The sequence below is a fragment of the Marmota marmota genome, unplaced genomic scaffold (assembly GCF_001458135.2).
Source record: "Marmota marmota marmota unplaced genomic scaffold, marMar, whole genome shotgun sequence".
NCBI lineage: Eukaryota > Metazoa > Chordata > Mammalia > Rodentia > Sciuridae > Marmota > Marmota marmota.
Genome location: NW_026000022.1, coordinates 1,004,854 through 1,014,422, shown reverse-complemented (window position 1 = coordinate 1,014,422; position 9,569 = coordinate 1,004,854). Strand labels below are relative to the sequence as shown.

The window sequence follows — 9,569 nt, the reverse complement described above, 5'->3', positions numbered from 1 at the left end:
AGGGAGGGAAGGAGAGAGAAAGAGAAAGAAAGAAGAAAGAAAGAGAAAGAGAGAGAGAAAGAAAGAAAGAAAGAGAGAAAGAGAGAAAGAGGAACCTAAATTTCAAATCCACAACTCAAGTTAAATGATTATTATTATACAGAAATAGGAAGTTACAAGTTAGAGAAAAAGTATATATGAAATTATATACACGGTCACCCTTTAGTGGCCAAGAGGGATTAGTCTGAGGGACCCCTACATACACCAACATCCAAGGATGCCTTATATAAAATGGCACAGTATTTCCAGAGAACCTATGCACACCCTCCTGTATACTAAATTATCTCTAGATTATTTATAATACCAAATGCAACGCAAATGCTATGTAAATAGCTGTTATGCCATATTGCTTATGAAATAATGTACAAAAAAAGGCCCGCGTTTGGTCAGTGCACATGCAAATTTGTTTTTCTTTTCAATACTGGGGATGGTACCCAGGGCCTCGTGAATGCTAGCAAGCATTCTACCACTAGGCTACACCCTCAGCCCCCTGATTGATTTCTCTGAATAGTTTTGATTAACAGGTGTTTTCATGGATTTGTGTCCATAAATCTCCAATCCTTCCTCACTGTATGGCTTTATCTTCTCCTCGTTATTAAACAGCAGGACTTCAATGTCTGCTTCTGCCTCTGGCTGCTCAGGTGGACAGAACAACTCAGGGTTTCTGGCAGTCTAGGAGCTAGCCGCCCACCCTTCTGCTCTTCCAAAATCCACACTTTCCAGAGTAGCCCTAGGACACAAGGTTTAATGACCACACAGATGCCTGGGCTCTCTCAGCCAGAGCTAGGGAAATGCTGTGCACTCTCTCCTGGGAACACCCCGCCCACAGCAGACGGCAGTCTGAGTTCCTGCAACCAAGGTGTAGTTACTGGTTTGATTCACTATGATACTGCTTTCCTCAACCACAGGATCCTTTGCTCTGTAACATGCAGCAACAGCAATACATGCTTCTAGAATCTTCCTGGGGCATCAATCCCACCCACTCCCTGTCATTGCCCAACTTCTCATTTTTGTGTGCTCACAGTTTGAAATGACTTCTAGACACTCTCTTCTCACATCAGTCATCCATAGTCCAGCCCTTGTCCTCCCAGCTAAAGACCTGGCTGTGTCTTAACTGTTCTCTCTGACCTTAATCCTTCCTCCTTCTAATCCACCACTCTCTTCCACAAGCCATCAATTCCCCAACCCAAGGCACACACCTCAGCATCCCCATACTACTGGCTGAATCTGCCATTTAGAGCTTATGGACCTGAAGGACTATGTGGTCCATTTCCACAAAACTCTACTCACTGTCATTCACCTTCCCCAATTTAAAGACAAGAAAATTCTGCTCAGAGAGGTTAAGTTTTTAGGCCAAAGTAACTCAAGTAAAAAATGGTTGAGCTATGATTCAAAGCCAGATCTTTCAAATTCTATAGGCCAATGCTTTCTGTTATTGCTTTTTTAGAACAATGCTGTTCTCTCAAATTAGCTTTAAAAGGACTTTCACTACAGTTTTATTTTATTTTATTTTCCTTTAGTGCTGGGGATGGAACCCAGAGCCTCACACATGCAAAGTAAGTAAGTGTTCTACCACTGAGCTACATCCCAGCTCACTAGTATCACAGAGCTCTCAAAAGTATTACGACAGTTCCTCCCGGGACCTCAGTAGATATTCTCTTATCTCCATCAGCTTTTATTTTTCTTCCCCTAACCAGCTATTTCTGACCTAAAGACAGACCTAATTATACCACCCAACACTCAGCCAAGATAGCAGGCCAAGGTTCTGTTGCCTGGGAATGCCAGGTCCATTTCTGAAGGTAGAAACGAGGGAGGCCATTCCTGCAGCAGGAAGGATTCTCAATCACACCTGAGCTTGTCAATGAGACATCGGCTGAGTGGCAATCCATTCCCTATGGCTGTAGGACTCAGATGTCATCTACTCTCCCACTACCTGAAGGAAAATAGGGATTACTTTTACTAACACTCCTAATCTCCACAAATAAGGAGTGCTATGGTTTGAATGTGCCCTGAAAGGTCCTGTATTGAAAACTTAACCCCCAAGTACACATGTGGATGACACTTAGAGTTGAGGTCTTTTGGTATTAATTAGGATTAGGCGAGGTCATGAGGGTGAGGCCCTCATTTGGCATTAGAAGAGGAAGAGACCTGAAGTAGCACTTGCTCTGCCCACCATGTGATGCCCTCTGCCATGTTATGATGTAGCAAGGAAGGCCTACAACATGCCAAGCAAATGCTAGTGCCATGCTCTTCCAAGCCTCTAGAACCATAAGCCAAATAAAATTCTAGTCTTATAAATTACCATGTCTCAGGTATTTTGTTAGAGCAAGAAAACCAACTAAGACAGAGTGCTATTTTCTATATCCTAGTCTGAAAATGATACATGCAGACTTGGAGGGAGCATGCAAAAATATTCTTTCATCTTGGATTTAGGCCCCATGGACACTGAAATGAAGGACAATATAAAGAACAATATCAAATTTTACCTACAAATGCCTGATTAGAAACTTTAGCAAGTACAACCAATTCTTGGTTCTCTGAAGGTGCCTAATTTCCAGGTGTCTGACACCTCTTCTTGCTTTCTGCTCGGGTGATACCAATTACAAAACATGTTGTAAAATATATGACCATGGGAAAAGGATAGGAAGGGTGAGTACATGGGAATGACGGGAAAGAGTTTTAGGTAGAATGTGATGTTGTTCTTTGTATCATCCTTTGTTTCAATGTCCCTGGTGCTTATATCTAGGGTGAAGGCATCCCATGCATGTCTGTTTAGCTTCTAACACCACAGCTAACTCAAAGACTTTCTTCTTCTTCTTTTGTTATTAGTTCATCCTTTAGTTTTAGGAAGTTATCAAAATCCCCAGGTAGAGCATAATTCAGACAAACAGACATCTGGGGAGTCACTTAGTATCTACTCTGCCCCAAGGCTGGGGCCCAACACTCAAGTCAGACTAAAGTGGTCATGTGTATTCTGGGAGTAGAAATTGAAGTTAAAATCCATGTTAGTTCTGAGTGATATGTGTATGTGTGTGTGTATGTATGTGTGTGTGTGTGTATATATATATATATATACACACACACATACATACACATATCTATATATACCCCACATACCTACATACAATGACTCTGTGTCTGTCTCTATATATGCATGCACGCGCGCGCGCGCGCGCGCGCACGCACACACACACACACACACACACACACATATGAATGGAGATTTCTAACTTTTGTGATTTGGGGAACTGGAAATTTTATGAAGCCAGAAGAGTCTAATGTAAAGTTTTCTAAGCCTGTTCAAGACTGCACTGGCTAAGGTGGATATCACACAAAAGCTTCTGAAGCAAACAGTTCTTGGAGCACTAAATTCAAAGTGTAGTTTGTTCTATGGCTCTTCATGAATATGCTTTGCCTGGGGTGTAGCTTAGTGGTAGAGCACATGCTTAGCAAGCCTGAGGCTCTGGATCAATCCCTATCACCACAAAGAAAAAAGAAAAAAAAAAAGAAACTTCTCGAACTAATGGAATGTTACTCAGTCTTAAAAAGGAAGGGCATTCGGATGCAGGCTACTCAAAGAGACAGATACCGTATGATTCCTCTCGTATGAGGCATGCAGAGTAAGCAAACACATAGAGAGAGAAGGGAGAGGGTGGCTGCTGGGGCTGGGCATGTGTGTGCTGGGATGAAGTGGGGAGTCGGTGCCTAATGAGGATAGAGTTGCAGCCTGGGAAGATGAAATGTCCTGCAGATGGACAGTGGTGATGGCCGCACAACACTGAATGCACTTAATGCCACTGAAATGCACACTTCAAAATAGTTGCCATGGTCTATTTTATGTTATGTATATTTTACCTCCACCATCCCCAGAAAAAAAGAAAGAGCTTCTCCTAGCAGAGTTTTTTTTTTTTTTTCTTTAGTGAACTTGATAGCAGCCAAAGGTTTCTGATTTCTGTGGTGACCTGCTGGTCAGACTGGAGCCCCCTGGGGTATGAGTCCTTGTGTGAGTCCTGGCTCTGCCCTCTGTTGGCTCTGTGCTCTGGGCAAGCCCCTCAATCCCTCACGCTGTACCTGCATCTTACCAGGGTCCACCTCACAATTGTGGTGAGGAAGACTCTCACTGTGTCCAGCGTGCACAACAAGACCTGGCATGCAGTAAGCACTCAATAAATGTTCTCTCTCTCTTGAGGCTGGGCCTGCAGTTTGCTTTCCTAACTAATGCCAGGATCTAAATTTTTCCATCATCCTTTCAAGACCACTTGCTTGATTCTACTGTATCTATGAGTATTGGAGGGAAGTGGGGTGCACAGATCCTTTTCCCATGAAAGAGAAAGAGGTGAAGAAAATCAGGATGTTTTAATAGGAATCTTTCTACAAGCAGCAGAAATAATCCCACCATGGCAGCACAGACCTCTTCACTGTGACAAGTGCTAGTTCCCAAGACATGGCATCTCTGGCAGCTGCACTTGCTCATGGGGCCAAATGTAACAGAAATGAGTGGCGAGGCAAGCACAGGGACCCACAGGGGTCACTTACTGCAGGCAGGAAGATGTTTCCTTGTAAGTCTGCAGGAAGTCAGCAGACCAAGGGAGGACTCAGACTGGACTGTTTCTCGAGCTACAACAGGGGCTTTCCAGGGAGGAAAACCAATCCAATGACCCTGTGAGCACCGCGGCAGCAGCTCCTGAGAACCCAGGAGCTGGGGGACGAGCAGACACACAGGGACCACGATGGCTCTAGCAGGCCCTGTCTCCTTCCATGGCCCTTTTTCTCCCAGCTACCACTGGTTCCTTAACCCTGGGATGGGTTGGGGATGGGAGGTTGTAGGTCACCTGAACTAGACCTGAGGGATTTCATGACAAAAACCACCTCAGACCTATTCTAGGAGTTTTCAACTGAAAAACAGATTCTTTTGAGGGCAGAAAAGCCTACTTATAGGGTCAGACTTGGATCCCACTCCCCCTCAAGGGAGCACAGCCAGCCTTCCATATCTGTGGATTCTGTATCTATGGATTTAACCAACTGTGGATCAAACACATTTCAGAAAAAAAAATTTGCATTTGTACCGAACAAGTACATTTTTTCTTGTCAATTATAATTTACATTACCTTTATAGTATATTAGGTATTACAAGGAACCCTACAAATGATTTGAAGTATACAGGAGGATGTGTATAGATTCTGTGCAAACAACAGCCATTTTATCAAAAGAACTTGAATATTCATGGATTTGGTATCTGAGCGGGTTCCTAGCACCAATCCCCAATGGACACTGAGGGATGTCAATAGATAATTTTATTCAGTCTGCAGGGCTGATGGACATGCCCTTCCTCACCAACACTGACTGTAGCCCCAAGAAGGCAAACCACCAAACACAGTCATTACAAACCAGCTAACAACTCCCAGAGGACAGCCCACTCCTGGTGTGGAACCGACCACTCAGATTCATGTCAAAACACACCCTACCTCACACCTAAGCTGGTAGATACATATGTGTGCATGCACATACATACATACACATACACACACACACACACACACACATACACACAGACCTACCTAAACCCCTATACATTTTAGGATTTTCAGAAAGATAAAAATGTAATAAAATAGGATCACAGGATGGGTATACTAAAGGCTCTGAGCAAACCTTGAGTTATCAGTCCAGTTAATTAGCCTGCCAAAACAGAGCCTCTTCGCAGTCTGCACCTGTTACCATCCCTGCTTAAGTATCTGGTGAAACACAACCTGAGAAGTCCTGACCTGGAAGGAAGCCAGGAACTCACAGACCCAAAAGCAAGACAAGTGGCCGGTTCCCAAGGTGAGGAGGTTGAGCAGAGGTGGGCACAGGAAAAGAGGGAGCACACACATTAAAAGCTACTGTGAAAAAGAAACCCAAGGTCTTGCAAGGCAAGCTCAGGCTGCTTTCCAATGACTTGGGGTAGTCCCTGGGCGGTTCTGCCATCAACTCTGATGTGCACAGCTAGGTTCATTTCCTTCACCTGCCTTTTCTTTTGTAGGAATTGCTTTTTAAATTTTAATTTGTTTTGTAATTCTGTGAACTATTAGTATAGCTCAGTAGTCAAAACGACAAAATAAAGCATATTCAAAGAAGTCTCTCTTTTTCTACTTTCCCCTATTCACTACCTGCCCTGCTTTTTACAGATTCTGTTTTATTTGCACTTCTTCTCCCCTCCCCAGCTCTTACTCTTTCCTTCTTTCTCCTTCCTTCATTTTTTTGTCTTCTTTTGATGTGTTTGTGTTCTTTATTCTAATTGTCACCTTAACGGTATCAATTTTACCAAACTCCTTTGGTTTTCTCTTTTTTGAGGCAGTTCCTATTGTGTATTTGTCCTATACAGTCTAGTGGATTTTCCCTAAGGATAAGAAGAAACGCAAGTCAAAAATATTCATAGGACAACTAGGGTAGGGTGAGTGGGCTCTGAGCAGGTCCCACCACTAGAAGTGCACAGTGCTGACCAGGGGTACCCTGGAGGATGGTACAGGGTGACTGTTAAACAGGACACCCTGGCTTTTGGAGACACATATGAAATCCTTTTAGAGGAGATGGAAAGAAAACTCTACAGAGCTCAAGCTTAACTATAAGCACCCTCCCTATCACATGGCGCAAATCAGGAAATTTTGTGTCTTACATAAAGACCAATGTCTCTTTACCGTCTCTTTCGAGATTGCATCCTCATGCTTAATACAATCGAAGCCCTGCTTTCCTACAGTTCTAAGTAGCTCTCTGACCCTTTAGACTCTCGAGAAGAAACATTCCTATAATCTGAGTCCCACAGTTAAACTTTCTGATGACCCCCTCACTAGGTCAGAGCTCAGGGAAGCAGAACTGGTACCTGCTTTAAATGCAGAAAAAGGGGCGTGGTGGTGTAGAACCAGTCTACTGGACTCCGGCCTCTCTGCCAGATCATCAGCATTCTAAAATCACAAAAACAATGCACCTAGCTATGAGTTGCATCTAATCCTTAAAATGCACACATTCAAGAAAAACTTTATCTAGATCTTTTTGGGGTTAATATTGTCTTACTGTCTTTTCTGGTTTGTATTTCATACAAAAACTCTGCTCCATTATATCACAGCTCTGTTGGGAGATCAGCTCAAAGCTCTGAGTTGTGAACTCACTGACTCTTTCCTAGGGAAGACTCTACCTAGGTTCTTGGGGAGGGAAAGGTACGTAGCTGAGGAGCACACTGATAAATAATGACAGGCAGTGTGATACACACCAATGCAGGTAAGTATCCCTTACCCAAAATGCCCGGGACCAGAAGTGTTTCAGATTTTGAACTGTTCCAGATTTCAGAATATTTGCATATGCATAATGAGCTATTCTGGGGATGGCAATTCCAAGCCTAAACATAAAATTCATTCATGTTTCACATATGCCTTATACACATAGCCTGAAGGCGATTTTCTACAATATTTTTAGTATACCAACATTTTAAATGGGGCCCAACACATGAGGTTGAGTACAGAATTTTCCACTTGTGGTGTTACACTGGCATTAAAAATAGTTTGGATTTTGGATTTGGGAGTTAGGGATGCTCAAACCATATCTGTCATGTGGAAGTGAGGAGGGAAGAACTCTCAGCTCTGCCTGGAAGGAAGGGCAGGCTTAGTGACAAAGCCAGATTAGTGCAAGATATTGAAACAGGATTTTATCAAGTAGAAAAGTACACACTGGTCATGGAAAACGGCACAGACACTGAGAAGTAAGAAGCAGGAGAGGGGGAAGTGAAGAAGTGCATGGCACATTCTGGAACCGGGGAGGTGCAGGCCAGCCAGGCAAGAGGGCCGCAGAGAGGCTGGCCTAGACTTCACAGCAGAGTATCCACAGGCCAGGCTGATCTGGTTGCCAGGCACGTGGGGCTTCTCTATCAAACAAACACTGGTTATTGCTGAATATTTCTGAGGATAAAATAAACAACATTTTAAAATGCTGTCTAGTTGTTCTCTTTGTCTTCTTCCTTTTGAGGTGGCCAAATAGGGGTTAGACATGTGTTTCATAGGGGTGAGGGGAACCACAGAAGATGAAGTCATAGAGACAGACTAAGGAGCACTTCAAGGGTTTGGACTTTACCGATGACTTGCCCATTGATTATATTAAGCAAAGGATTCGGTCACATGGAGCAAGATCACTCCTATGGTGGTGGCAGGGTGGACCACAGACACATAAGCAAGAGGCTGTTGACATGATTCAGGGGAAATATGAGAAAGTTCTGGACACCCACAGTAACAACAGGAACTGAGAATAAAGGCTGTATTCACTATAATGCTGAAGATGTATCTCTACGGCTGCATGTATGACTTCAGAGACATCCAGGGAGAAGGCAGGGAACAGGGGAGAAAGGAAAAACCACCCTGAGATACCAGACTCGAGAGCAAGACACTGATTATTTTACAAGGCGTTGTCTGTATATCTCTCTACTCATGGTAAAAAAAGTAGAGAAAACCAAAAATCAGATACAGAAGGCTGAACACTGAAAAGTTCGTTAAGAAAATGTTACCCACTTAAAAGTATGTCCGTAGATACCTCCCCCAAGCCGCTGAAAACCTTGGTGCACCCTGCTCCCCAACACTGCCCAGACAGCAGCACGTGTGGCCTCTCTCCACGGGACGACAGAAGGAGCCAACAGGAAGCAGCAGCCTGGGGATCTGCCTCCACCCTGCATCCTGCCCTCCTGGCACCAGTACTGGCACAGCACAAAGTGGAGGCGAAATCACCTAAGTGTCCAGCACAGTAACAGCCCGTGAACACACAGCAGCTTCTTCTTCTTGCTTTTGCTGCCCCCTGCTGAATGCTAACAGATCAGTCTCCAACAAAAGTTGGGAACAAAGACGGAAAAACTCAGTGGTGCTTACACAGAGAAAAGGTATCCCCATTTTCAAATCCCGTAGCTGGAAAGGACACATCTGTTCTGCGTTCACTTTGAAAAGCTTCCTCTGCCTGCATGGAGCAGCTGCGGCCCCAGCATACCATGTTGTTCCATAGCTGTAACATGATCATGTATGAAATCTGACAAACACTACTAATTCGTGAGAACTTTTAATAATCAACTTGGATAACTGTATGAAGTGCATGCACACCATTATTTTATCACTCTCAAATATGTAGGCCCGAACACCCTACATCTGATTGAGTAATAATTCCCAGGGAACTTGACATCTATCAATTACATTTATCAAACCCATTATATTTAATGTTTCTTAAATGCATTAAAAGTTATTTCCAAAGGAAATCAACTAGGTTGGTTCCTTCAAATAAGTACTTTAACAATAGGGCTAGCAAAGCACTGCTATAGATGACAGAAATCTCAACTTTAATTCAACCTGCTCCACAAAGTCTAAAAATCAGAGCCCAATTAGCCCGACCTCACTCTTCTGGCTGACAGGAACTATGGTCTTGATTCTTCTAGGAAGCTCCACTGAAGACTAAATCGGTTAAGAATACAACTTAGTGTATCAAGAAGGAGGAATTAAGTCAGAAGTTCAAAACCTGATTATCTGAGTGCT

At 43.5% G+C, this 9,569-nt stretch overlaps 1 protein-coding gene across 1 annotated transcript in view; it reads right to left on the bottom strand.

The window, feature by feature from the left end:
- Tgfbrap1 (transforming growth factor beta receptor associated protein 1) overlaps positions 1-9,569 on the bottom strand; it is a 61,435-nt gene that overhangs the window by 24,921 nt on the left and 26,945 nt on the right. The gene's annotated exons all lie outside the window — the stretch shown is intronic.